We start from the raw sequence: 26,177 nt of genomic DNA on the forward strand, positions 1-26,177 counted from the left end.
TCATGCAGTATTGGTTTCTTTGTGTTTGGCATCTTTAACTTAGCACGATATACTCCAGGTGCGTCCACAATGTTACAAGTGCCCGCATTTCTGTTGTTAAGGCTGAGTGGCATTCCATTCTGCCCCTTCCCTTTCCTTACCCATTTTTCTGTCATCTGACATTTGACTTGCTTACATGTCTTGGCTATTGGGAATAATGCATCAATCATCGTAGAAGAGGGGACAGCTCCTTGATATACTGGTTTCATGTTTTAATCCATATATTAGTATTTGCTGCAGTAAATACTAGTTCCATTTTTAATTTTTTTAGAAACTTCCATAATGTTTTTATTGATGGCTAATTTACATTTCCGCCAACAGTGAACAAGGTTCTCTTTCCTCTATGGTCTTGCCAATACTCGTTAACTTTCATCTTTTTTTTTTTTTTTTGAGAGTTTTTTTGCTATAGGGCATGTGTGCTCACCAGAAAGACAGAGAGACAGAAAGCAAGAAATCACCCCCCAGAGGGGATGGCCACGCTTCAATCCTTCTTCTCCATTATCCTCTTGGAATCCAGGGCACGCACGCACACGCACTGGTGTGAGTTTAAGCCACCAGGTCCGGGCCTCGAACCGCAGTCGACCATATGGGAGTCCAGCGACATAGCCATTACGCCAACTGCTGGTCCCAACTTTTATCTTTTTGATAAAGGCATTGATAAAGGTGTGAGCGGCTATCTCATTCCGGGCTTAAATCACATTTCCCTGATACTCCGCGGTTACTGAACCTTTTTGTGACACAAGCCTGTTGGCCATTTGTATTTTTTTTTTTTTTTTGAGAAACATTTATTCAGTTCCTTTGCACATTTTTAAATGATTTATTTTCTTGCCGTTGATTTGCTTGAGTTCCTTATATATTTGAATATTAACTCCCTGTTACATGGTTTGCAAGTACTTTTCTTCTCTCCTTAGACGGCCTCTCTATTCCGTTGGTCGTCTCCTTACTTTCAGTTTGATGCCATTTCATTTGTACCTTTTTTCTTTTTTTGTTCATGCTTTTACGGTCATATTTGAAAATATTAAACAAACTAATGTCAAGAAGCTATTTCCTGACCAGCTAGATAAGCACCTTGGGTCAAATGCTTGGGTTGAGCCCTGAACCTTGCAGCTTGAAAACCATGCCGGGTGCACAAACGTGCTTGCCCAAAATCCTGAGAGGAGAGCGGAGTAGAGGGAGTTGTGGCATGGCCATGCCCCCTGAGGAGTGCTTTCTTACTTTCTCTCCTCCCCCCCTTCTCTCTTTCTATCTCTATGCCCTATAACAAAGTTAAGCACACAAAAAAGAAGCTATTTTCCCAGGTTTTCCTCTAGATTTATAGTTTTCAGCTTTAGATTTAAGTCGCATGTATTTTTTTTTTAGTCGAATGTATTTTGAAGTGATTTTTGTATACAGCATGAGATAGGAATCCAGTTTTATTCTTCTGTATGTGGATAGTCACTTTTTCAGCACCATTTGTTGAACAGACTTATTGAACTGTCCTTCCCACGTTGTGTGTTCTTGGCGCTTTCGTCAGAGATCAATTGACGATGAACAGGGGGACTTATTGCTGGATGCTCTGTTCCTTTCTATTATCCCTATAGCTGCTTTTATGCTATTGTATTGTTTTAGTTGCTAAAACTCTGTAGTATGTTTCGAAATTGGGTAATGTGAGGAAGGTGATCATACTCTTTTTGCTCAAGAATCTTTTTGTTTATTTGAGGTTACAAATTTTAAGTTTTGGTTTTTTTTTTTATTTGTCTGAGAGAAAATGGCACTGGGATTTTGATGAGGACTGCATTGAACCTGTACATCATTTGGGCTATGAATATTTCAACAGTATTAACTATTGAAAAATCATAAACATGGCCTGTCTATTTACTTGTATCTTTTTCTATTTTCTTTCATTAGTGTTTGACAGTTTTTACTTTACAAATCTTTTATTTCTGAGGTTAAATGTGTTCCTAAGTTTTCTTTTGTTTTGCTTTTTGAAGTTATTGTAAATGGAATTGTTTTCTTGATTTCTTTCTTGAAGAACTTGTTTTCAGTAGGTAGAAGTGGCATTGCTTTTTTGTACATTGATGTCACATTCTGTAGCTTTACTAAATTACTATATTCTAACAACTTTTTGGAAGTTAATTCTTCAGGATTCTCTACATATAAGATTATATCACCTGCTTTGCCAATGTGGATGCCTTTATTTATTTTTCTTGCCTAATTTCTGTTTAGAACTTTCAGTACTATGTTAATATAAGTGCTATGAGTTCCTATTCATAGAGAAAGTGTTGACTTTCTGTCAGGGTCCAGCCTCGGCGGGGGTGGGGTATCTCATTGGAGGCGGCGCAGGAAGGAAGGACGGGGGCCTCGGTGCCATTTTCATGCACGTCCTCAGTCGGACACCCCCAGAGATTGCTCTCTGAAGAGTGACAACTGCTAGGAATCATCGTGCCTTTTTATTGAAAATGTGATACATGCAAGTAAACGGGTGAGGGGCTACGTGTTCTAATTATCAGTTCATAAAGTTTTAAAAATAGGGAAAATAGATTCCACTCAGCGTTGGATTAAGGGTGGGTCCATTACAGTTCAGCAATTGTTTGATGTAGGCAGGTCTTTATGGAATGCAGTTTTGGGAAAGTAGCTCCAGCAAGTAGAGATAGTTATCAGCTGATACAGCAGCCATCTTGTAATTACTGAGCACGATGCTAAGAAAAGAAAATCTCGAGTATAGATATTAGTTCTTATGGATCTCAATAATGATATTTATATAATTTTATAGGGATCTAAAACTTAATTCAAGGAATCCTAATATATTTATCTATTTTAAAGGGGTGAAGCTATTGCTCACTTGGTGAGGGCAGGGATACAGCTTTTTTAACTGGCGGCAAAGTGACTAACAAGTTAATGAAGAACTTTAAAGTGGGTTTGTGGTATACCGAAGCATTCTATTGTGCCTGTGGCGCCACTGTTACGTATTTTGTTAGAACATCAGCTACCGTGGGGCGGGAGTGTCCTGGGCCAGTTTTGGCCTAAATCTATTTTATGTAAAGAAAAGATTATTTTTAAGCTTATGTCAAATGTGTCCTGACCAAAGGTCAAGAAGATTTCTGCTTAGATGGAACTTCAGCACACCCTCCATTGTGACTGCAGGGATGAAGCATTGTAATTAACAGTAGGTGGTCAGGGCAAAGGGGAGCGGTCAGGGGACTTTCGGGAAATCTTATCACATACTCAGGATGTATGAGGGAGCTATGTAATTCTTTTATAGTAGTATATCAGGGAGTCAGAGGGGGGTCGCTTCCCAGCAAGGCTACCGCAGTCTCTGGAGTGTACAAGTGGTCTTGCCGACATGCTGAGTCAACCCAAGCTTTGCTCATAGGTTGGGGGGAGGGGGGTGTACAACAACAGCCTTGCCAACGTGCTGAGCCGACCAAAGCTATGCTCAAAGGTTGAAGGCTCAAACAGATCCTGGGCCCCTGCCGGGTCAGACTCCTCCAACTTTCAACTTTTCACACTTAAAGTGCACCGTAAGCTTGTTATATGTTACCTTTATTAAATTGAGGTATATTTCTTCTATTTCTAACTTGTTGAAAACTATTATGAAATATGCTGATTATTGTCAAAGTATTTTTCTACATCTACTTAGAAGAGCATATGTTTTTTTTTCTTCATTCTGTTAATGTGGTATATTTATAGATTGTGTGCAACAAAGCATCCTTTTATCCCAACAGTAAATGCATTTGATTATGGTGTATGATTATTTTCATGTGCTATTGAATTCAGTTTGCTAGTATTTAGTTAAAGATTTTTGTATTTATGTTCATGAGAGCTATTGGACTGTAATGTTTATATTTTTGTAGTATTCTTGTCTGGCTTTGATATTGGGACATTGCTGATCTTATTAAAGGATTTTACATGTTCCTCCTCTTTGATTTTTTTTTGGAAGCATTTGCAGAAGAATGGGGTTAATTCTTCTTTACATGTTTAATAGAATTCACAAGTGACTATGAGGTCATGGGCTTTTCTCTGATAGAAGGCTTTAAATCACTCACTCAGGGGACCAGCAGTTAGCATAATGGCTATGTCACTGGACTCCCATGTAGTCGACTGCAGATCACGTCTGGGAGTCGACCACGGATCATATCTGGGACCCGGTGGTTTAAAACTCATGCCGGGCGCATGTGCATGCGTGCCCAAGATCCCGAGAGGAGAATGGAGGAGAAGGGATTGCGGCATGGCCATCCTCCCTGGGGGGTTATTTCTCGCTTTCTGTCTCTCTGTCTCTCTCTGTCTGTCTGGCGAGCGCATGCGCCCTATAGCAAAAACCTCTTAAAAAAAAAGAAAAAAAAATCATTCACTCAGTATACTTATTCATATTTCATCTCTTCAGATTTTCTGTTTCTTTCTGATTGGATCTTGGTAGGTTGTATATTTCCAGAAATTTATTCTTTTCTTCTATGTCATATGCCAATTTGTTGACATATTATAATAATCCTTTATAGTCCTGTCTATTTCTTGTTACTGGTGGTAACATAATTTTTTTTGTTATTAATTGTTTGAGTCTTTTCTCTTTTCTTTTCAGTTTAGCTAAAGTTTGTCAATATTTTTTATGTGTTTGAAAAGCCAACTCTTAGTTTCATTTGATCTTGACCTTTTTTTAAAATTTCGATTATTAGATATCTTTATTATTGCTTCCTTCTGTTGACTTTGGACGTAGTTTACTTATCTTTTTCTAATTCCATCTGTGGGGTAAGATCAGAATATTTATTGGAAAATTTTTAACCTTTTTAAATTTTTTTTAACTTATGAGATGGCCTGTACATAGAGAGGGGTTATCCGAAAAAAATGCTGATTTTAATTATTTTTAATTTTATTTTCCTGACTCTATCTAGGTTCTCTATCTTCTTTTTTTTTTTAATTAGAGTTTGTCATATGCTTCATTTCTTGGCATGCTTAATTCTTTTCGCATAAAAATCTGTAGAGCTTCCAGACAGGATGCCACCTTTCAGGAAGAGATGACTCTTCGCTCACTTTTGCTACAGATACAGGGTGACTGATCACTTTTAAACAAAAAGGGACACTATACAGTTAAAGATGTGTAGATTTGATAAAGTTTAGTCTAATTCTACTTCTTTTCTTTCTTTCTTTCTTTTTTCTTTTTTTTCCTTATTTTTAGAATATAGGTCTCTGGATCTGAACTAGAATCTAATGTATTCATCATGGTTTCTCTTTCTGGCAGTTCATGGATGTTAATCTTGTTTTCCCATCATAGTGAGACGGCTAAATTCTTACTTCATTTTTCATATGATTTCAGGGTAGTACTTTATCTCCTTTCCTGGGCAGGGGCAGATTTCAGTCAGTGCCTTGAAGGCAGAATCAACCATGTGCTGGGCTCGGTTTCTGCTTTTCCTTTTTTTCGTAGATGCAGACTGGTGATGTCTCCATTTTGTCCCTCTAGCCTAATTAGACCAACAATATTTCAGCTAGCTTTCTCTTCCCACTGTCTTCTCTTCCAGAGCAAATCCCAGATTCCCAACATCTTACATGATGTCCAGATGTAGAAGTCGCTTCCAGCAAAAACAGTCCACTCAAGTATTTCATCAAGGTAAACCCTTTCCAGATCCCTGATCTGCTTAACCAATTGTTTCGGTAGCTTTCTGTGAAGAGATCATTTGCCTCTTGTAAACTTCTCTAGCACAGTCAGTTCTTACACTAATCTGTCTTTTTGATCAATACGTCCATCACATTTCCCACAAATACAGTCTGTATTCATAGGCCTCCAAAATCACATTGAAGTACCGATTTTCCATCAACACAATCAGCACTAGATATTATTAAAATAGTTTTACAATTTGCTACAGGAAAGAATAAAAAGTTGCCTTACAATTTTTTTGTCATTTCACGCCTCCTATAGAGTTGAACATCCAATTTATTATTATTTTCTCCTTTTTTGGAGATATTTGCTATAGGGTATGTGTGCTTGTGGAGGGACAGAGAGAGACAGAGAGAGAATGTGAGAAATCACCCCCCAGGAGGAATGACCACATTGCAATTCTTTCTCTTCCATTCTCCTTTTGGGATTTTTGGCACACACATATGCACCTGGCATGAGTTTAAAGGCACTGTGTCCAGGACTTGAACCGTGGCTGACCCTGTGGGAGTCCAGTGCCTTAACTACAATGTCACTTGCTAGCCCCTATTCTTTTACCTTTTGAATTTCTATTTCTTTGAAAGAACTGCTTACATTATTTACCCAGAATTCTGAAGGATTTTATTCATAAGTTTGTTTCTTTTGTTCTGAGTTACTTATTTTATGTGCTTTAATACCAATGTGCGAAAGCTGTCTTTATACTACAAATATTAACAGTATTCTATTTTTAAAATATTTTATTATAGATTTTCTCCTGCTCTATCTCTGCATTTTGAATTTGCATTTGATTCCGAAACTTTACTTGTTATGATTTCAAAGTTGTTCATGTTTCCAATCATAGTTTGATGTTTTCCTGCCACTTAATTCATCAGTAAAAATCGGATACTATGAACTGTGTTACATATTTTCACCTTCTACATAATGGCTTTTAAAATAGGTAACTCTTATATGTAGATATTATAAATTTTTCCAGATATCACATGGATCTTGCGCAAAAGTAATACCAACTGAGATCAAAATAATATTTTATTCATTTCAGTTTCTTGTTTAGAGAACTACATTTATACAAGGGAAATTTTCAGCTCCCATGCAAGAGAATCCGGTGAAATTCATGCAAGTCTTTACAAAGACATATAAGGTCCAGAGATGTCATAGATGAACACTTTATGATGCACTCATGAAATAAAGTTAACCACAATAACTGATCATCCTAAAATACGCCGTATGCATCTACTACCTTGGGAATGAAATCTGGAGTTTAGTTCAGTAATTTCTAATTATCAGTTTCCCTAAAATAATTGATAAGGGGATACATTAAAAATGTTGATCAGTGATAAATTTCCAGAATGTTTCAAGAATGTGTGAGTCGGTATTTAAAATATAGATTTCGTATTTCGATTTTTATTCTCTTTACTAGGAAATGCATGTGTTCATTTAAGGGCACATCACCATGTAGGGAACAGAACTCTTCATGATTACAGTTACGTAGACATAATGCAGGATAAAACGTCTATTTTTACATGATGTGGTTTACAGATACATCCCTTGAATCTTGAGACTGAGCTATTCAGAGGCCTTTAGCAAATGCAATCCAAGCAGAGTCGTGGAACGGGCTTGCCTTGGGCCGGGCTTGCTGTCTCCATGTTGGAGCACTCTGCACAGCCACCCACAGGGCCCAGAAGGGTTGAGGACATACGTGGTCATCCTTTCACTTGGCTGACACTGACCCAGTGAACGGACATTAGTTAAAGCTGGTTTGGAACATCAGGCCCTGGTCAGAACCTTGCCCTGCCCTCAGTGGGCTAATAGGTTAGGAAACAACAATAGATATTTGTTGTTTTATGTCACTACATTCTGGGATGGTCTGGTGTGCATCAAAGGCTGCTATAGAATTCTTTCTACGGAGCTGCCTCCTGAGTTTCTGACACCATGCCTTGTGCACATAGAACATGGGAAACTGAGCAGAACTCTTACGGTTTGCCTTGTTCAAGACTTTATTCCTAAGGAAGGAATGAGCAATTTTGCTCTACAAATAGGGAATAGGAGTGTTGCCTATACAAATTAGATAACTAAAATAAACAGCTAATACTGTTTCCAAAGAACACATTTTTAAACAATACACTTATTAGGCAATCTAAAATTTAAGAGACAAGACTAAAGTTGTGAAATGCTTTAATATAAGTACAATCAATAGGGAACTTCTCACTGAAGTGCGTTTGAAACCGACCATGTGAATTCAGTCAGCAACATGGCATTTTCCTAAGGCATTTAGGAAAATCGATTTTGACTTCCTTGGCTCAATGAGGAATTCAGTAAAACTGACGCTAACTGAGCATGCCTTTTGTAATTGAACAAAGAAAACAATAATCATTTCTAGGTACTCCTTGACAGCTTTCCTCCACAGTTATACTAAATATCAGTCTACAAAGCAATCCCAGGGGCTGCGGCTCCTGTCTCTTCCTTCTTACAGAAGGTAAGTATGACCTTCACGTGACGTGCATCAGAAATGTTTTCATTCTAGTTATCTCTTTCCCCCTAACTTCTTATTGTTTTTCACTTATCTTCCATCTTTTCCTATCTTCTTTATCTTTATATCTTATTCCTTCTTTTTTCTTCAACTCATTTTCTTCATTTTTGCCAATGTCGAAATAATATCAAATTTCTTAGGTATATCTCCAAAAGAACATGTTGAGCATCATCATGAATATCCATGTAGACTGAACCATTGCAGTCATTTTATATCATACAAATTAACTAAAAAACAAAATAACATTTTCACCAATTGTCAGGAAACTTTCCTGAGCATCCACCTTTGAATGACTACTGTCATTTATACCTTGTCTCATTTAACCCATGCTGCAAATTTATTAGCTATATTTATTACGCTTGTGTGTGTGTGCCCAAGATCCTGAGAGGAGAATGGAAGGAAGAGAATTGCATGGTTTCTCCCTTTCTCACTCTGTCTCTCTCTGTGTCTCCAGTAAGTGCATGTATCCTATAGCAAAAATTTCTCTTAAAAAATAAAAGAAGGGACCAGCAGTTAGCGTAATGGCTATGTCATTGGACTCCCACATAGTTGACTGCGGTTCGCGTCCCGGACCCGGTGACTTAAAACTCACGCCAGGCGCGTGTGCGTGCGTGCCCAGGATCCCTAGAGGAGAATGGAGGAGAAGGGACTGCGGCGTGACCATCTCCCCTGGGGGGTGATTTCTCGCTTTTGTCTCTCTGTCTCTCTCTGTCTGTCTGGCGAGCGCACACACCCTGTAATGAAAACCTCTCCAAAAAATAAATAAATAAATAAACATAGAAAATAAAAAAAGAAAGAAAATGACTCTCATTCAGGTTGTACAAAGTCACATAAATCATGCAGAAAGCACGTTAAGTGATTAGGGAGACTTCAGAGCTTCAAGAAATGTATCTACCTTTTTTTTTTTGGAGAGGTTTTCGCTATAGGGCACGTGCGCTCGCCAGACAGAGAGAGACATAGAGACAGAAAGCGAGAAATCACCCCCCAGGGGATGGTCACGCCACAATCTCTTCTCCTCCATTCTCCTCTCGGGATCTTGGGCACGCACGCACACGCGCCCGGCGTGAGTTTTAAACCACTGGGTCTGGGATGCGAACCGTGGTCAAATACATGGGTGTCCAGCGACATAGCCATTACGCTAACTGCTGGTTCCCAAGAAATGTATCTACCTTTTGAAGTCAGATATATCACATCTAAAAACTTGATGATAGTCAGTTTCAAGACTGATCGAGCAGCTAAGTTGTCCTATCAAATCCAAGCTGCAGATACCTTTCTGTGATCTTTTTTGCAGTATGTCAGAAATTTATCACAGGCTTGTCACGGTTAAGTCGTGTCATAGCCGAGGTGTTCACCATCAGGTCCTAGGAAGTGCTTTCCGGGGAAGTGTTGGGATTCCTGAGAAGCCAGAGACAGCTCGCAATGCAATCACCTTCTCTTCATGAACGAGGAAGCCCTTCTTATACATCCCAGTTGAAAACACTGTGTAGATTTCATTGATCGATGCTAGGTAGTATGGATATTGCTGTTGGTGAATCTGGGAGACACGAGCTTTGGTGTATTCTCCTCACTTATGGGAAGGGACTCTGTCAGCACAGAGGAAGTGATAGAAGAGGAGTCGTCAGACAGGAATTTGCCTTGATGTGGTATTGGACCAGGTGTTCTCAATGAAATGTTTCCCACGTTAGAGGCCATGCCATACCCATCAGACTAGATATCCAATACCAGATTATTTGGTACTGTTTTGAATAACATAAAGTGATTTTCTTATTTTTATAGCCTATGGTAGATAGCATTTATCATCAAGGAGCACAGAATGATGGCCAATGCGTCCACTCTTTTTCACGGATGGTCACTGTGTACGCGATACTTATTCATAATTAACCATCAATTTGATTTAATTTCACTCTTCTTTACCTTTGTCAGCTATTTTTTTCCTGAAAACGTCTCTATGATCTGAATACTCTGCACATACCAAAAAAGATCGTAACAGTATTTTTCTTTACAGATTACTGAAGGCAGAGTGATTCTGTGCAAAGGTCTATTTGCTGCTAATTCTGCAAAGGGTTTCCATGCTTTTTAGGGTCAAAGTCAAAATTATTATTATTTTTTCCCATAGGGTGTGTGCACTTGCCTGAGAGAAACAGAGAGAAACAGAATGAGGGAAAATGAGAAATTACACCCCCCTCCCCTGTGGGGAGGGCCACGCTGCAGTCCCTTCTCCTCCTGGGAGTGCAGGCACATATGCACAAATATCCAGTGTGATTGTCAACCTGCCAGGTGTGAGACTTGAACTGTGGTCAGCCATGTGGGAATCCAGCACCTTAACCATGACGCCATCTGCTGGCCCCTAAAGCCATGTGTTTGCAGGGAGTTACAAGGTCTCTTACGATGTGAGAGTGTTCGTTGCTTCTCTGATTTCATCTCCCCACAGCCCACGGTCTCTTTGAGCCGTCCTCAGGACACTCCTGGAAAGCTGGTCTCTGAAGCATCTGTACCGGCAGCTCTCTATCCTGGGGTCTCCACGTGGAAGTTGCTCTCCTCATGGAACCGCTCAGTCAGCTGTGGGAAAGCGCATCGTCTACCAGCCCTCCGCCCTCTTCTTGCTCTGGCTCACCTCACTGCTCTCAGCATCCCTGCTGTCCCAAACACTTGCGGTCATTTGTTGATATTACTTTTCCCCCCCACTATCAAGAAGTCTCCATAAGAGGAGCTAGTTTTGGCTTTTTACGTTACCCTTCTGTTCGCAGCACCGGAAGAAGACTGGGAAGGTTCTAGGCATTCGCTAAAGTTTTATCAAATGTTTAGTGCAACCAACAAGAGCAGCCACAGCTTCTAAGCAGACAGGTATGGAAGAAGCCACTTTCCTTCTTTTTGTTTTTGGTTTGTTTGTTTGTTTGCCATGGGGCATGAGTCCTCTCCAGAGAGAGTCAGAGAGTGTCAGTGAAAGAGAGAAATCCCACCAGGGATAGTGAGCATGCCACAACCCTTTTTCCTCCATTCTCCTCTCAGGATTTTGGGCAATCATGCACAGGTGCCGGCGTGATTCCTGAGTCCGGGGTGTGGTCAGCCACGTGGGCATCCAGCACACAGCTGCCACACTTCCTGCAGGCCCCAAAGAGACACATGTCTTGAAAGAATAACATGAAGAGTCAATAATGTCTATCTAAATGGATCTAAAATGTAGTGAGGGCTTTTTCCTCCATAGACTAAGGATTATGTGTGTCTTAGATGGAAGTTAATCAAGATGCAGAGCACTAAATTAATTCAAGCAAGCAAGAGCACCTCCCACCCACACATACATGCACTATTCTCCCGCCCTCCGAGGATGACCTAGGTACGGCTGTAGCCCTGCTGAATGTCCATGTGATGTTTTCCAGAACAGGCAGACTACTCATGCTGACGTCAGTCACGGCACCCTCATTGCTCCTTTGGTGTTAGGATTGCCTAAACTAGTTCTGTACGTATCCAGACTTCTTCCAAATAACGTATTGTTTAATCTAGTCGGTGTTAGTTATATTGTGTTCAAAAGAATCCTAAGTTAGTCACAAAAATAATGTAAAAATATTGGGAACCAGCAGTTAGCATAATGGCTATGTAGCTGGACTCTCATGTAGTCAACCGCGGTTCATGTCCCAGACCCGGTGGCTTAAAACTCACGCCGGGCGCGTGTGCGTGCGTGCCCAGGATCCCGAGAGGAGAATGGAGAAGAAGGGATTGTGGCATGACCATCCCCCCTGGGGGGTGACTTCTTGCTTTCTGTCTCTCTGTCTCTGTCTGTCTGGTGAGCGCATGCGCCATATAGCGAAAACCTCTCCAAAAAAAAAAAATGTAAAAATATTGAGATAACTTTTTTTTTTTAGATTTTTGCTGTCGGATATGTGTGCTTACCGGAGAGAGACAAAGTGAGAAATCATCCCCAGAGGGACTGGCCATGTCCAACCCCTCTCCTGCATGCTCCTCTCGGGATTTTGAGCATGTATGCTTATTTGCCCCCTTGTTCTGGAACTCAAACCACCGACTGGCCACGTGGGTTCAGCACCTGAACTGCTACCCTACTGGCTGACCCAAAGTAAAGTGACTCTTTTTTTTTTTTTTTTTCAATTTTCATTGAACTCTTTCAGTTAAACATAGGTGATGCCTTACATAGAAAAATAGGTTGCAATTGGCTGAAAAAATAATACAGCCCAATGAAAGTAATACTAACAAGAAGTCTCACATGTAAATGTTTGGGTAATCACCAAGAATAACTTGTTACTAGCCTTCAAGTACTGTATGTTTATACATTATTCAGTTACTTATTAATTCCTTTTCTCCTACTCCCAACTTCTCATCTATGCGAGAGAAACAGGCTTTTGTTTTGACTACTGGAATTCTCCTTTAGCCTTGAACGCCTCACTTGACATTTTGGTCTTTACTCACCCTTTCCCCTAGACAATATGTCATGTGATCCTGACAGCCAGGAAGGGGAAGTCTGCTCGGACTTCACATTTCCCACGCCCTGTATTGGGAGGCAGGTTAGATACCCTCATCGTTTGTCAATACCTGCCCTGTAACATCCATTCTCGACCTTCTTCTCTACCTCCCTGTATGCACTGACTTGTGTGATCAAGCCCAGTATTAACTGAAGACGTTGGGACGTGGCATTCCCCTTTATTCTCCAGGCTCCATGTGGACACCGCATAGACACTCTGAGCTGCTAGCTCTGTGATTTTGTATTTTCCTAGATTTAAGTTCTCATTGCACTTCTTTTTTTTAAAGAATTATCTATCTATCTATTTATTTATTTATTTATTTACTTACTTACTTATTTATTTTAATTTGACCAGAAAGGTACAGAGAGAGAGAGGGAAAGTGAAAAAGCAACCCACGAGGTCCAGGACTCAGCCATGTGCGAGTCCAGTTCCCTTAACCACAATGCCGCCTGCTGGCCCCAAGTTTTCATTGCACTTCTCTCACCAACCACTGTAACTCTACGCTCTTGACTTTCTCATGATGCGAAACAGTTTCTTTTCTAAAGTCAGACGGTTAGAAATTCTGCGATCTTAGCAAAATTTTTATAGCTCACTTGCACAAGTAATGCACCATCCTGGGTAGAGGACCGAGAAGGCTGCTCTACCCTGAGTCACCTCTGTTTCCCGAAACCTTCTTCTTTGCTACCTCTTCTGACTTTGGATGTCTGTCACAGAAAACTTTGTTTCAACAATATCAGCTAAATCTCTCACTGGGCTTTCATCATGGCTTCCAGGATGGAACGCCAGTGCTAAGGAGATCTTGGGTGTTGACGCTAGCTGGTGACTGGCTGTCGGCATCGGCGAGACACAGCTGAGCCCGTTCATGCACTCTCAGCCTCAGGGCCCCGAGTCTGCTCTGAGACGCTGCTCTTCCTCACCCCGGTTCGCTCACACTCAGAATACCCGTGATCACTACTTCAGACCCTTCTTTCTTTGACCCTATTTCAATCTTCAGAGTGAATCCTTCCTTGTTTATACCTAGGGGATTAACTAACTTTATACTTAGCCTACAAAATAGAAAATGTTTCATGGAACTTGTTTCCGAATACTCAGTTACACATGTTTTGGTCTTTCTCATCTTTCTTGTATATAATCATATGGGAACATCAGCACATATATAGACATGCATTTTATACACACACACGCACACACACACAGAGCCTAATAGCATGGTCACATTTACATAATGTTGATAGGATCTTTAGAGTTACTAGTGATTGTTTTCGTGTGTTAGGATGTATGTGTGTTTTATGTTGTTTTAAATTTTAAACAAGATTTTTCTATCACACAAATAATAAAACTATTACATTTTGAAAAAATTACTATGGGTTATATATAAAACTTAAAAATTTTAGGGCCAGTAGGTGGCATGGTGGTTAAGGGGCTGGACTCTTATATGTTTAGCCATGGTTCAAGTCCTTGACCCGATGGCTTGAACACATCCCAGGTGCATGTACATGTGTGCCCAATATCATAGGAGAAAAATGGAGGAGAAGGGTTTGTGGTGTAACCATTCCTTCGGGGGTAACTTCACACTTTCCCTCTCTCTGTTTGTCTCTCTGTCTCTCACCAGTAAGCACGTGTGCCCTGTGGAAAAAACCTTAGATTTTTTTTTTAACTATACAAAGTCACACATAAAGTTTTCTAATATTCATAGCAGGAAATTTGTATTCAATCTTTCTGATTCTTTGCTTTTAATTACGGCTAGGTGCTTGCAGCAATGAAACACTCTATTGTCAAAAGGTTTTAGATGTATGTTTCCACCTGTTTGTTTAGAATAGAAAGATATTTCTTCACCTTCACCCATTTTGAAAGAAATGATGATACATTAAGTGACTTTATAATCAAAATTAAATGGTGGTGCCAGCATTCCTCCTTCATGATCTTTTTCACCTTCACATTCCCTCCGGTTGTGCCCTCAACAACCACACTCTTCCATCACTGTCATGGGCTAACCTCATGGCATGCTGCTTATGGAGTAATTTACCAAGCCATCTGTCTGATTTCCATCCTCTAAGTATTTTTATATCTTATGCCCTGGCATTAAACTGCAGTCATTCAGTCAGAAGCATTTGTTTAATCTGTGAAAGATGCAGCAATTTGTCGGAAATTCCGGCTAGCGCATGCAAACATCAGCACCAGGAAGATGGTTTTTGATCCACACAGATGAGTGTAATCCTCTTTTTATTATACTTATTTATGCTTTTCCTTTCTCTGTTATTGCTTTGTCACCACCATGTTTTGTTCTCACGAGTTTTGATAATGCTATAATATGGCAAATCCTTTTATCTAGTGAAATTATCAGCTATTCTGTCTGGCGAGAAACTTGCTATTTTGATGGACTAATAAAGGTGTGTGGAAAGAAGAATCTCTGACTTAAATTATCTTTTCCAATAGGCTTTTCATTTTATGGTTTTCATGATAAACTCAATAATTCAATAGATTTGGAGCTTTGTAAACATTACCATTAAGTACTGCTCTCAAGCGCCAACTTTTCTCCTTCCTTTCAAATTACTTCTGGTATAAGGCAATTTATTTTGAGGGGATGGGTTTGGAAACCAAGGAAAAGCATTGCTCGAGTATTCATTCTTTATCACATGTGGAGTCCTTGGAAATAGGGCGTTTTAACTAGAATTTTTTTCTAAATAGTTCTAAAATGCTTTATCTCTCCCACTAGAGACACAGAGAGCACACCCAGCAGGGCCTTGATGCTGCAACCCACTCCCCGCCTCTGCCAGCATCAGCTCATGGGCATGTGTCTGCCCAGCATTCTCAGGGCAGCCTTTGGACACACACCCAGAACCCTCCCATGCAGGTCAGCCACACAGATCGCCACATTTTACCATTGTGCCACCATCCAGCCTCCTTACTATATCGATAGATTAGACATAGATATAGATAGGTAGGTAGGTAGGTAGATAGATAGATACAGATAGATAGATACATTAATGGATAGCTAGCTAGCTAGATATAGATAGATGATAGATAGATGGGTGGATAGATGGATGAATAACTAGATAGATGGATATAGATAGATAATAGATAGATGGACAGATGGATAGGTAGATAGATAGATGAATGGACGGATGGATGGATGGATAGATAATGGACAGATGGATCGATAGATGATAGATAGATGGATGGATAACTCGATAGATAGATAGATAGATGAATGGACGGATGGATGGATGGATAGATGGGTGGATGGACAGATGGATAGATAGATAGGTAGATAGATAGATAGATGGATGGACGGATGGATGGATAGATGGGTGGATGGACAGATGGATAGATAGATAGGTAGATAGATAGATAGATGGATGGATGGATGGATAGATAGGTGGATGGACAGATGGATAGATAGATAGATAGATGATAGCTGGATGGATAACTAGATAGATAGATAGATGGATGGATGGATGGATGGATAGATGGGTGGATGGACAGATGGATAGATAGACAGATAGATAGATAGGTGAATGGATGGATGGATGGGTGGATAGATAGGTGTATGGATAGATAGATAGATAGATAGATAGATAGATAAATAGATGGATAGATAGATAGATAGATAGATAGATACATGAATGGATGGATGGATGGATAGATGGATAGTTAGATGGGTGGATAGCTAGAGAGATTTATAGCTGTAGTTAGTGTCGCTATCCTAAGCATGTAGAACTTTTAGAAGCATCTCTGAAATGTATTTACTCAATGTCAGGAGCACCAATAGCCCAGTGAGACCAATCCAAACGTCTAAAATATCGCCAGTTGATCTTTTTCGGGGGCGAGGAAACACCATTTGTCTGTAGAGTTGAGACCTGGTTTATGATTGTCGAGAGTAACATTAAATGGAAAAGGAGGCTGTAGGAGAACACTGAGGAGGCAGAGAGGCCAGGTAGTGGGTGTGAGTGATAATGTGGAAACAAGCTGGGGATGATCGCGACCCATAGTCCATTCGCTCTGCACACAGATTTGCAAATGTGAAGGGAGTCCTGAGGACCAGTCGTCAGCTCTGCTGCTTCTCTCACTTTATGTTTCCAAATCTGTGCTGATCATGTACCCGTGTTTGTACAGCAGTCCCTGCCCAGTACAGTCCTGGGCCTCCTCACGTATCCTGTGCTGCTCATTGGCCCCTTGCCACCTGTCCTCTGTCTTCTCTGAGTGACTCCATCTTTAGAATCTACCTCCCGCCTCTATATGTCTCAAATAGCAAATAGTGTCATTCCTGAGACACATCATCAGAATTTCCTTGAATGCTTTTTTTTTTTTTTTTGAGAAAGATTTTTGCTATATGGCACATGGGCTTGCTGGAGAGACAGAAAGCGAGAAATTATCCCCAAGAGAGGATGGCCATGTTGCAATTCAACTTCTCCTCCATTCTCCTCCTGTGATTTTGGACAGGCACACACATGTGCCCAGCGTGAGTTCTAAGCCACCAGGTCTGTGACTTGAACCGTGGTCCACCAGGTGGGAGTCCAGCAGAGTAACCATTACGTCATCTGCTGGTCCCTTCTTCCAATGCTTCTTAAAGATCCAGTAGGGCTCTGGGACCAGTTAATGGCATGGTGGTTTAGGCGCTGGACTTCCACACAGCCCACTGCAGTTCAAGTCCTGGACCCAGTAGCATGAAATTCACACCAGGCTCATGTGCGTGCAAGCCCAAAATCCTGAGAGAAGAACAGAGGGAAGTGATTGTGGTGTGCCCGTTCCCCCTTGGGGGTGATTTCTTACTTTTTGTCTCTCTATCTCTGTCTCTCTCCAGCAAGTGCATGTGCCTTATGGCAAAAGCAAAATATAGATGTTTTCCATAAAGATTTATGTAAATATCATTTGCAAGTCCTACAACATTTTATCACAAGAAATTGATATACCCAAGCCAAGAGCTCATTACCTATTGGATTTTGATTGCTAAGTAGATCTTCTTTGGAAAATCCACAGTGGAATATCCCCCCTCATGGGACAACCACATTTCTCTGGGCTAGTCAGAGGCCAGGCTTCAGGTTATACCAATCCATCAAACCTCCGTGTATTTCATTTAGTCATGAATGTCTGTGTCCTCAAATATGACATGTAAATGAACATAGTATTTTTACAAAATGTCACTTTATGAAATAAAGTTTTTGCTGCAGTAATTCCTAAGTATTTACTCCCTTTTTTATTTATGCAAGCATTTCCTCATTCTTTGATTCATTCCAAATTTATTTATTTTGATCCCACTCTATTTCAGACACTTTGTCACATAGTATAGCTAAATGGTGAGTAAAATGGACATATCCTTATTGTCATAGAGCATTAGTGGAGGGTAAGTTAAAGTGCCAGAGAAGCATGGTGAGAAGCAAATGGACAAAACTGGGGGAAGAAAAAACATTTGTTTTTCTCAAAATTACGTCTATACCTGGGAAGAAAGAGAAATAAAACTAAAAACCAAAAAACAAAAAAAAAAAAAAAGAAAGAAAGAAAGAAAGAAAACACTATCCAAATCTCAAAGAATAACCACATGCCAAAACTGAAAAATAATGTAGGGGGGACCAGCAGTTAGCGTAATGGCTATGTCGCTGGACTCCCATGTAGTCGACCGCGGTTTGAGTCCTGGGCCCAGTGGCTTAAACTCATGCCAGGCGCGTGTGCGTGCGTGCCCAAGATCCCGAGAGGAGAATGGAGGAGAAGGGATTGTGGTGTGGCCATCCCCCCATGGGGTGATTTCTAGCTTTCTGTCTCTCTGTCTCTCTTTGTCTGTCTGGCGAGCGCACGTGCCCTATAGCAAAAACCTCTCAAAAAAAAAATCTAATTGCTGTTGAGAGTGGGTTGTAAAGGCAGGAAAACAAACAGTTTTAGCATTCCTCGTTTTCGAGTAATCCCAGCAATCTTATTTCATGGTGTTCCTCTTTTTGCAAATCATTTTAACATACAGATCAAAATAAACACAAATGTATCAAAGAGGTATTTTAAATATAACACAGGACTGAAAATCTTTATGTATTAACTACCCTCTCCAGTCCCAGACTAAGAGAAAAAAGTCACAAGACATTTATTTTCATTTGTTTTATAGTGGCAAATGAAATTTAGCCTATTAGGAAACATAAAATGTTCATAAATCAATAAAATGTGCAGTTGGGAGGACAATGCCTTTCCTAATCATTCCAGGTGAACTTTTACTTAAGTTTAATATTCAATACCACAAGTTCGACTTTTTTCAAGACCAAACAAAGTCACTTTACTCTCCAAAGTAAAATAGCACGACCCCACGTAACTGCATTTAATCCTGAAAATGTAATTATGAGAACTTAATGAGAAGAAAGTCAATTGCTTTACTGTTTCTTTTTTCCCCCCTGATATCCTTGAGGAACCTTGTTATGTCGCTGGACTCCCATGTAGTCGACCGCGGTTTGAGTCCTGGGCCCAGTGGCTTAAACTCATGCCAGGCGCGTGTGCGTGCGTGCCCAAGATCCCGAGAGGAGAATGGAGGAGAAGGGATTGTGGTGTGGCCATCCCCCCATGGGGTGATTTCTAGCTTTCTGTCTCTCTGTCTCTCTTTGTCTGTCTGGCGAGCGCACGTGCCCTATAGCAAAAACCTCTCAAAAAAAAAATCTAATTGCTGTTGAGAGTGGGTTGTAAAGGCAGGAAAACAAACAGTTTTAGCATTCCTCGTTTTCGAGTAATCCCAGCAATCTTATTTCATGGTGTTCCTCTTTTTGCAAATCATTTTAACATACAGATCAAAATAAACACAAATGTATCAAAGAGGTATTTTAAATATAACACAGGACTGAAAATCTTTATGTATTAACTACCCTCTCCAGTCCCAGACTAAGAGAAAAAAGTCACAAGACATTTATTTTCATTTGTTTTATAGTGGCAAATGAAATTTAGCCTATTAGGAAACATAAAATGTTCATAAATCAATAAAATGTGCAGTTGGGAGGACAATGCCTTTCCTAATCATTCCAGGTGAACTTTTACTTAAGTTTAATATTCAATACCACAAGTTCGACTTTTTTCAAGACCAAACAAAGTCACTTTACTCTCCAAAGTAAAATAGCACGACCCCACGTAACTGCATTTAATCCTGAAAATGTAATTATGAGAACTTAATGAGAAGAAAGTCAATTGCTTTACTGTTTCTTTTTTCCCCCCTGATATCCTTGAGGAACCTTGTTTTGATATTGATGACATTCAGTAGGAGACTAATTACAATAGTATTTAGCTGTTACTATCTTTTTTATTTTTTTTTAAAGCAAAAGCATTATTCTTTGAATTCTGTTTTCCTGTTTGGAAAAATACTAAAATTCTAATCTTTATTGTATGTGAATTGAAGCTTGATCCATATGTATTTGCTGTATTACCTCTTTCTAGAATCACTTTCTCACGTGCTGAGTGTGTGCTGTAGAAGATGTGTAGTGAATTTGAGCATTTGAGAGGCTGTGATTCTTTTTATTCTTACCACTTAAGTCTTCTGGCTGTGCTTACTTCTTCTTTCCGGGACAGGGTCCTGTTTATGGCAAGGACCAGAGCTCTTGGCTTTCTGGAAAAGCTGGGGGAGGACTGTGGCATGGGAGGTTGTTCAGGCTGCTTGCCTTTCTCTTTCTCAAAGTATAACAAGAAGATTTTTTAAAAAATGAAGACAAAAGAGAGGAAGCAACTTGAAAAAACTGGTGACGGAAATGAAAGAAGCAATTTTGAGTCAATTCTGACTGGATCTAGTGATAAAAACAAATGTTTTTTCATGGAAAAAAGAGATGACCATTGGGATGATTGTGACTCCTAGGTCCTTGGTGAAATTGTTGCTAGGGAGACTCAACCCATCCCTGGGGGTCTTTACCTGGGATGTGAGGTCCTCGGCTTTGCTCAGGAAAGAATTGAGTCAGCCACTGGGGAAGAGTGAAAGCTAGTTTATTACACCATAGTGGAGCAGCCACGTGAGAGAGGGGTGGACAGTGTCATTCCTTTCTCCCAGAGGAAGGGGAGAACTGCTACTCAAAGGGAAACACAGAAGGACTACCCCACAGGCAGGGCAGCCTGAACTTCAGTGGATGGCCGGGTCATAGGGTTTGACTTACAGCCAGCCTAATTAAGGGGTGGTTTACTTGGGACTTTTCCAGGAAAGGTACAGTGTTTTCCTGGAACCACTGTCCCTCCCATTTTCTGGCCTTATTAGGGTAGTTCCAGTGGTTGCCGTAGTTACTGCAAACTGCCATGGTGCAGTGGGGCATCCAGCATGCTCCCATCATCCAGTGAGGTATAGTAAGTCAGAGGAGTAGACAGAGTTGTTCGGGCGCCATCTTGGCTCCAGCTGGCTCAGACTCAGTCTCTCAGCCACTTCTTGTCTGTCAGGTTTTAGTCTCAGTTCCCTCCTATTGCAAAATAACTGGGTAAATTATATGTTTTTCTTTTCTTTAAAAAAATTTATAAAGGTCATTATCAACATCATTTCCAATATGCATCTATAAATGTTTATATGTATGTAGATATGAGTGCATGTTTTATGTGAACTGCAGAGAATTTTTTTCCCTACTTCTCAGAACAAGCTTGCCTGGAAAACTTTTAATACATAAGAAGGAGACTCAGAACATCATCTGTTTTCAGCCAAAATGCATACACACTTTTATTTTAAACATTTACTTATTTATTTATCTATTTATTTGTGATTTTCAAGGCACTGGGTCTGAGGCCCAAACCACAGTTGGGCATGTGGGAATTAAATGCCTTAACCACCATGTCACCTGCTGGCTCCCTCATTCACTTCTTACAGATTTTTTTTTATATATTTATTAGATTTTTTAAGTCATTTGAAGAATTATCCACAGGTTAAAGAAGCATAAAATTAAATTTCCAATAAATAATTAGGAAACTTACCATAGGAACAAATGAGTATATGCATATATTACAGCCAGAATAAATTATTAGGACTTAATACAGGATTCAAAATTTATAAGGGGACTTTGGAAAGTTCATGGAGAAATGAAATTAAAGTGAAAGTTTATTTTGGTACAAAAATTGAAAAAAAAACTCACATATAGGTTTTACACGATGCGTACTTTTCATGAACTTATTGAAAACCCCTCTTATAAATATCCAGATGTTTGAGTTAATGTGGTAATTTGGTAATGTGTACATCCTGCATTTCCTGGGAGCGAAGGGTCATTTTTATAAGAGAAACTACACTAAAACATCACTAGATTATATATGTGCCATGAACAACTTTTAACATTTTCTTTTGAATGAACCCTGTATTTTCAAACAAGAAATTCTTCTGTGTGTGCTTTTACCTTTTGTATTTTTGCTGGATTATTTGTTCAAGTTACATAATCAAATTAATTACATAATCAAATTCTAATCATACTCTCCTTGTCATGACGGTCTTATATACTGCCTCTTTAAATTCCTAGATTTGACCTCTCCACAGCAGCCCTAAACCAAGCAGCTCAAATTAAAAAATAATCAAATGTGTGTATTTGAGGTACTTAGCTGTTATATCATTTAACAATAATTGTATATAGGAGATTAGATTCTTCTGAGATGTATTTTCTGTTTCTTGCCTTTGTAAAGGCTTCAGATATGTCTTTTTTCTTTTTACTCTTGTTTTTTATTTTTATTTTTTTTAGAAAGAGAACAATCATGAATGTAAATATTTCCAGTTCAAAGGTAATATTACAGTGTTCCGACTTGGAATTTTTTTCCTTATATTTTAAAAATTCTTTTTTGTTTTTAAGGAATTAATTGATATTCATTCACGAGCATTGTCACAGCATACAAAATGTGGTTTCCCATCCAGAATATGCTGCATAGTGGCTTAATCGTACATGTTATCAGTAATTTTCCATGTCTAGTTTCTCACATATATACTTATACATACATTTTCCTGCTATTTCTCACCCTCTGACATTTCTCACCCTCCCCCCACACTATCTCAGGGTCCACATGTCTCTTTTAATCTGTGTATTGGAGGTAGCCAACCCCCGGTAACGATAGTACACTGGCAGACTACGTCCGGTTGCTTCCTGAAGTCAGTACAATGAGAGGCAGAGGCTGCAGCAGGGTGGAGTTTATTTCTGCAGCCGGGTTACAGGCGGACAACCAACAATCACCACCAAACTGCTGCAAAACTCTCAGCACAGTGGTCTCCCACATGGCTGATCGCAGATTGAGTCTCGGACCCACTGGCTTGTGTGTGTGAGTGCCCAGGATCCCGAGAGGAGAATGGAGGAGAAGAACCCTGGGGTGGCGGTGATTTCTCGCTTTCCTTCTCACTGTCTCTGTCTCTATCTCTCAGGCAAGCACATGCCTAAGGCTAACCACTGCCAAAAACAAACAGAACAAAACAAAACAAACAAAAAACCCCTTAGTGTGCTCAGTGTTTATAGACATAAGATACAAGTACGTGCAAATCATTCCTCACTATCATCAAGTCAGTTACTCTCCTTTGAGCAATTACCTTGATCCCTGGTTTGCTTCAAATACCCACACCTGGTTTCTCACCTGACTCTCAAACCACCTCCCCACAGCTCAGCACTTGGCCAGACTCATCACCTGGGAGGCCTTTCTTAATTTCAAAATGGCGGCCGTCCTGCCGAACCTCAAGGGGCCTGCAAAAATGGCAAATAGTTTGTACCAGACTAAGCTCGTATTTAATTCTCTGATAAATTTTGAAGTTTTCCTCATATCTCTTATTTGTTACAAAATGGCACTAAAAATATGGCTTAAGGATCAGCAGGTGGTGTGGTGGTTAAGGTCCTGGACACTCCCACATGGTGGACCACGGTTCGAGTCCTGGACCCAGTGGCTTGCTTTCTCACATTCCCTCTCTCTTTCTGTATGTCTCTCTGTGGCCAAAATAAAATACATGAATGACTAAATAAAATTAAATAATTTTTTAAAAGGCACATAAATGTGGGGACAAAATACCCCGTCGTCTCATTGTCCTAGCATATACCATCGAATGTGCATTTCCCGTAGAATTTCAGCAGGGGTGTGCTCCCTGCACCCTGTGGCCCCTTTGTTTCTGCTTCCCTTGGAGGGCACTGCAGGCCCCAGCTGGGGCTCCTAAGCCCCTGCGACCTAGTGAATTAACCACAAAGAATTTGCTCCCATGCAGGCCGTCCCGGAGGCATGTGGCCCCCACATCAGCATCACAAGTTACCGGCACTACCGCCTACACAGGCTACGCCGACACCGTTAACTGATGAGGGACCCTTTCATTGGCGCCCTCCAACCTCGCGTGCAGACACCAGGCCCCGTCCTGGAGCGGTCAGCATCGCTTTCTGGCTTACTGAGCTCTGTCTGGGTGTACACAGCCTGGCCCGTGCTCCCTGAGGGCAGCTCTACCCACCAGCTCTCACGAGTACCCCTACCTGCTCTGCCCTGTGGGCCTCACAGACTCATCTTCCCCCTGGGGGCCTCTGGGTACGTTTTTGGAACTGGTAAACCTTACAGGTAAGCCCTCACAGTTTTGGGGCTCCTGCCTTACATTTATTTATTTTTAATATGAATTATATTGTTTTTATGTTTTTAATGTAACAGACTTTTTCAAATATTTCTTTTGCCCTTTTATGTGATAAATCTATTTATGTGATAGTGTAGTCTTAGAAATGATATAAATGTATCATTTTACATGTAAATTCAGATCAAGAGTGGGCCAGCTGACGGTGTGATGATTACAACGCTGGATCCCGCACGGCTCCACCGGTCAAGCCCCGGACCTGGCAGCTGGAAACCCAGGTGGGGTGCACATGTGCGAGTGCCCAGAACCCCAGGAGGAGAGTGGAGGAGAGACTGCAGCGTGGACGTCCCCAGGGGAGTGATTTCTAGCTCTCCCTCTGTCTCTCTCCTGCAAGTGCACAGGACCCATAGCAAAGACAAAAAATAAAACAAAAAGTCAAAAGGAGTACCTTTGAAGGTGGTCCTAGCGAGTGGTCCATCGACAGTGTATCATCCCGTTAGTTTAATTACTCATACTAAAAACTGAAAAGAATGTTGTCTTACCGTCAAACACTTCCACAATGAAACGTTTTCATTAAAGGCAGTTCCTGCCAAGCTTGTTTCTTTCTTCCATTTTGTCACTGACATAACATTTTCGTTTGCTTTGATTTCAGCCTTCTGAGAGAGAGAGAGACAGAGAGAGAGAGAGAGAGAGAAAGAGAGGAGGCACCACCACCCTCAGCAGAGCAGGTCCCTGCTTCAACCCCTGCTCTTCCACGTCTCCGTCCTTTCTGGACTTGGGGCGCGCAGCGGCACCTGCCCGCGTATTTCTCAGGTCCCAGTCCAGGACGCCAGTGCTGGGTTGGCCACGTGGGATCCGGCTCCGGTAACCACGCCGAGGGCTGGCCCTAGATCCTAGTTCTTCTAGCTGTTAGATGCCGAGTAGGAGCCAGCAGCTCTCATGCCCTGCACGCCGTGTAGGGGCGGCTCCATTGCAGATTACTGACACACGGGACCTGCTTCAGCCCTGCCGCTGGGCTGCCATCCTAGGCCTCCGGCTCCTAGAACTCCGACTTCCCCGCGGTGTGATGGAGAAGCAGCGCTTATCTGTCATCTCAATTTTCTTAATAAGCAAATGGTCACAGAACTGGCCAGTGCTTCTTCCATTTTGGGGTAGTGGTCCCTCAGGCTTAATTATCCACAAGACTTACCTCCACCAGGAGAATTAATTTTTGTGGTATTATTTTATAGCCAGAAAGAAAAGCTAAAAATTAGGTGAAACCATTGGATAAAATCAATATTTAATTTATTCTTTTCTAGAATAAACAATCCTAGTTGAATATGTGCAGTAAGAAATATGTTTCATATAATTAAATATATATGCTTTTCAAGATTTTTAAAACATAGTTTAATTATAAAACTCTATATTTTATATTCAAAGTACGAAAAACGAATATTTTCAGAAGAAATTAACATAGTGTGCATCCGTATCAACATTAATATTTTATTTTATTTCACTTCAGTCTATTTTCCATACACATTTATAATTAATTATTTGATTTTATTAAATTGGTAATCATACATAATGAGTTTTATCTTCTATAGCTTTTGAGAGCATATATTTTAAATTTTTCAGAAATATTTACTTATGGCTGGCCCTGCAGTGTAGCGAAGGAAGCAGACCCCACGCAGCCGACTGCAGGTCAGATCCCACGCCCTGGGGCCTGGAGAATGCACTGGACACCTGTGCACGTGTCCCTGAACTCCGCTGGAGGCAGAGATGGAGGCCGACGGATGTCCCTGAACTCCACTGGGAGGCAGAGATGGAGGCCGACGGATCTCATGAACTCCACTGGGAGGCAGAGATGGAGGACAACGGATCTCATGAACTCCGCTGGAGGCAGAGATAGAGGCCGACGGATCTCATGAACTCCACTGGGAGGCAGAGATGGAGGACAACGGATCTCATGAACTCCGCTGGAGGCAGAGATAGAGGCCGACGGATGTCATGAACTCCACTGGGAGGCAGAGATGGAGGACAACGGATCTCATGAACTCC

General features: G+C 40.8%; 1 long non-coding RNA gene across 1 annotated transcript; it reads left to right on the forward strand.

The window, feature by feature from the left end:
- The first annotated feature begins 3,321 nt into the window (after positions 1-3,321).
- Positions 3,322-11,023, forward strand: LOC102496207 (uncharacterized). Its single transcript, XR_003546706.1, has 3 exons — positions 3,322-3,539; positions 5,529-5,617; positions 10,621-11,023. It is a non-coding gene; the product is annotated as an uncharacterized LOC102496207 (long non-coding RNA).
- The last annotated feature ends 15,154 nt before the right edge of the window (positions 11,024-26,177 follow it).

This window comes from Tupaia chinensis, unplaced genomic scaffold, assembly GCF_000334495.1.
Source record: "Tupaia chinensis unplaced genomic scaffold, TupChi_1.0 Scaffold138802_1, whole genome shotgun sequence".
In the NCBI taxonomy this organism is placed as follows: domain Eukaryota; kingdom Metazoa; phylum Chordata; class Mammalia; order Scandentia; family Tupaiidae; genus Tupaia; species Tupaia belangeri.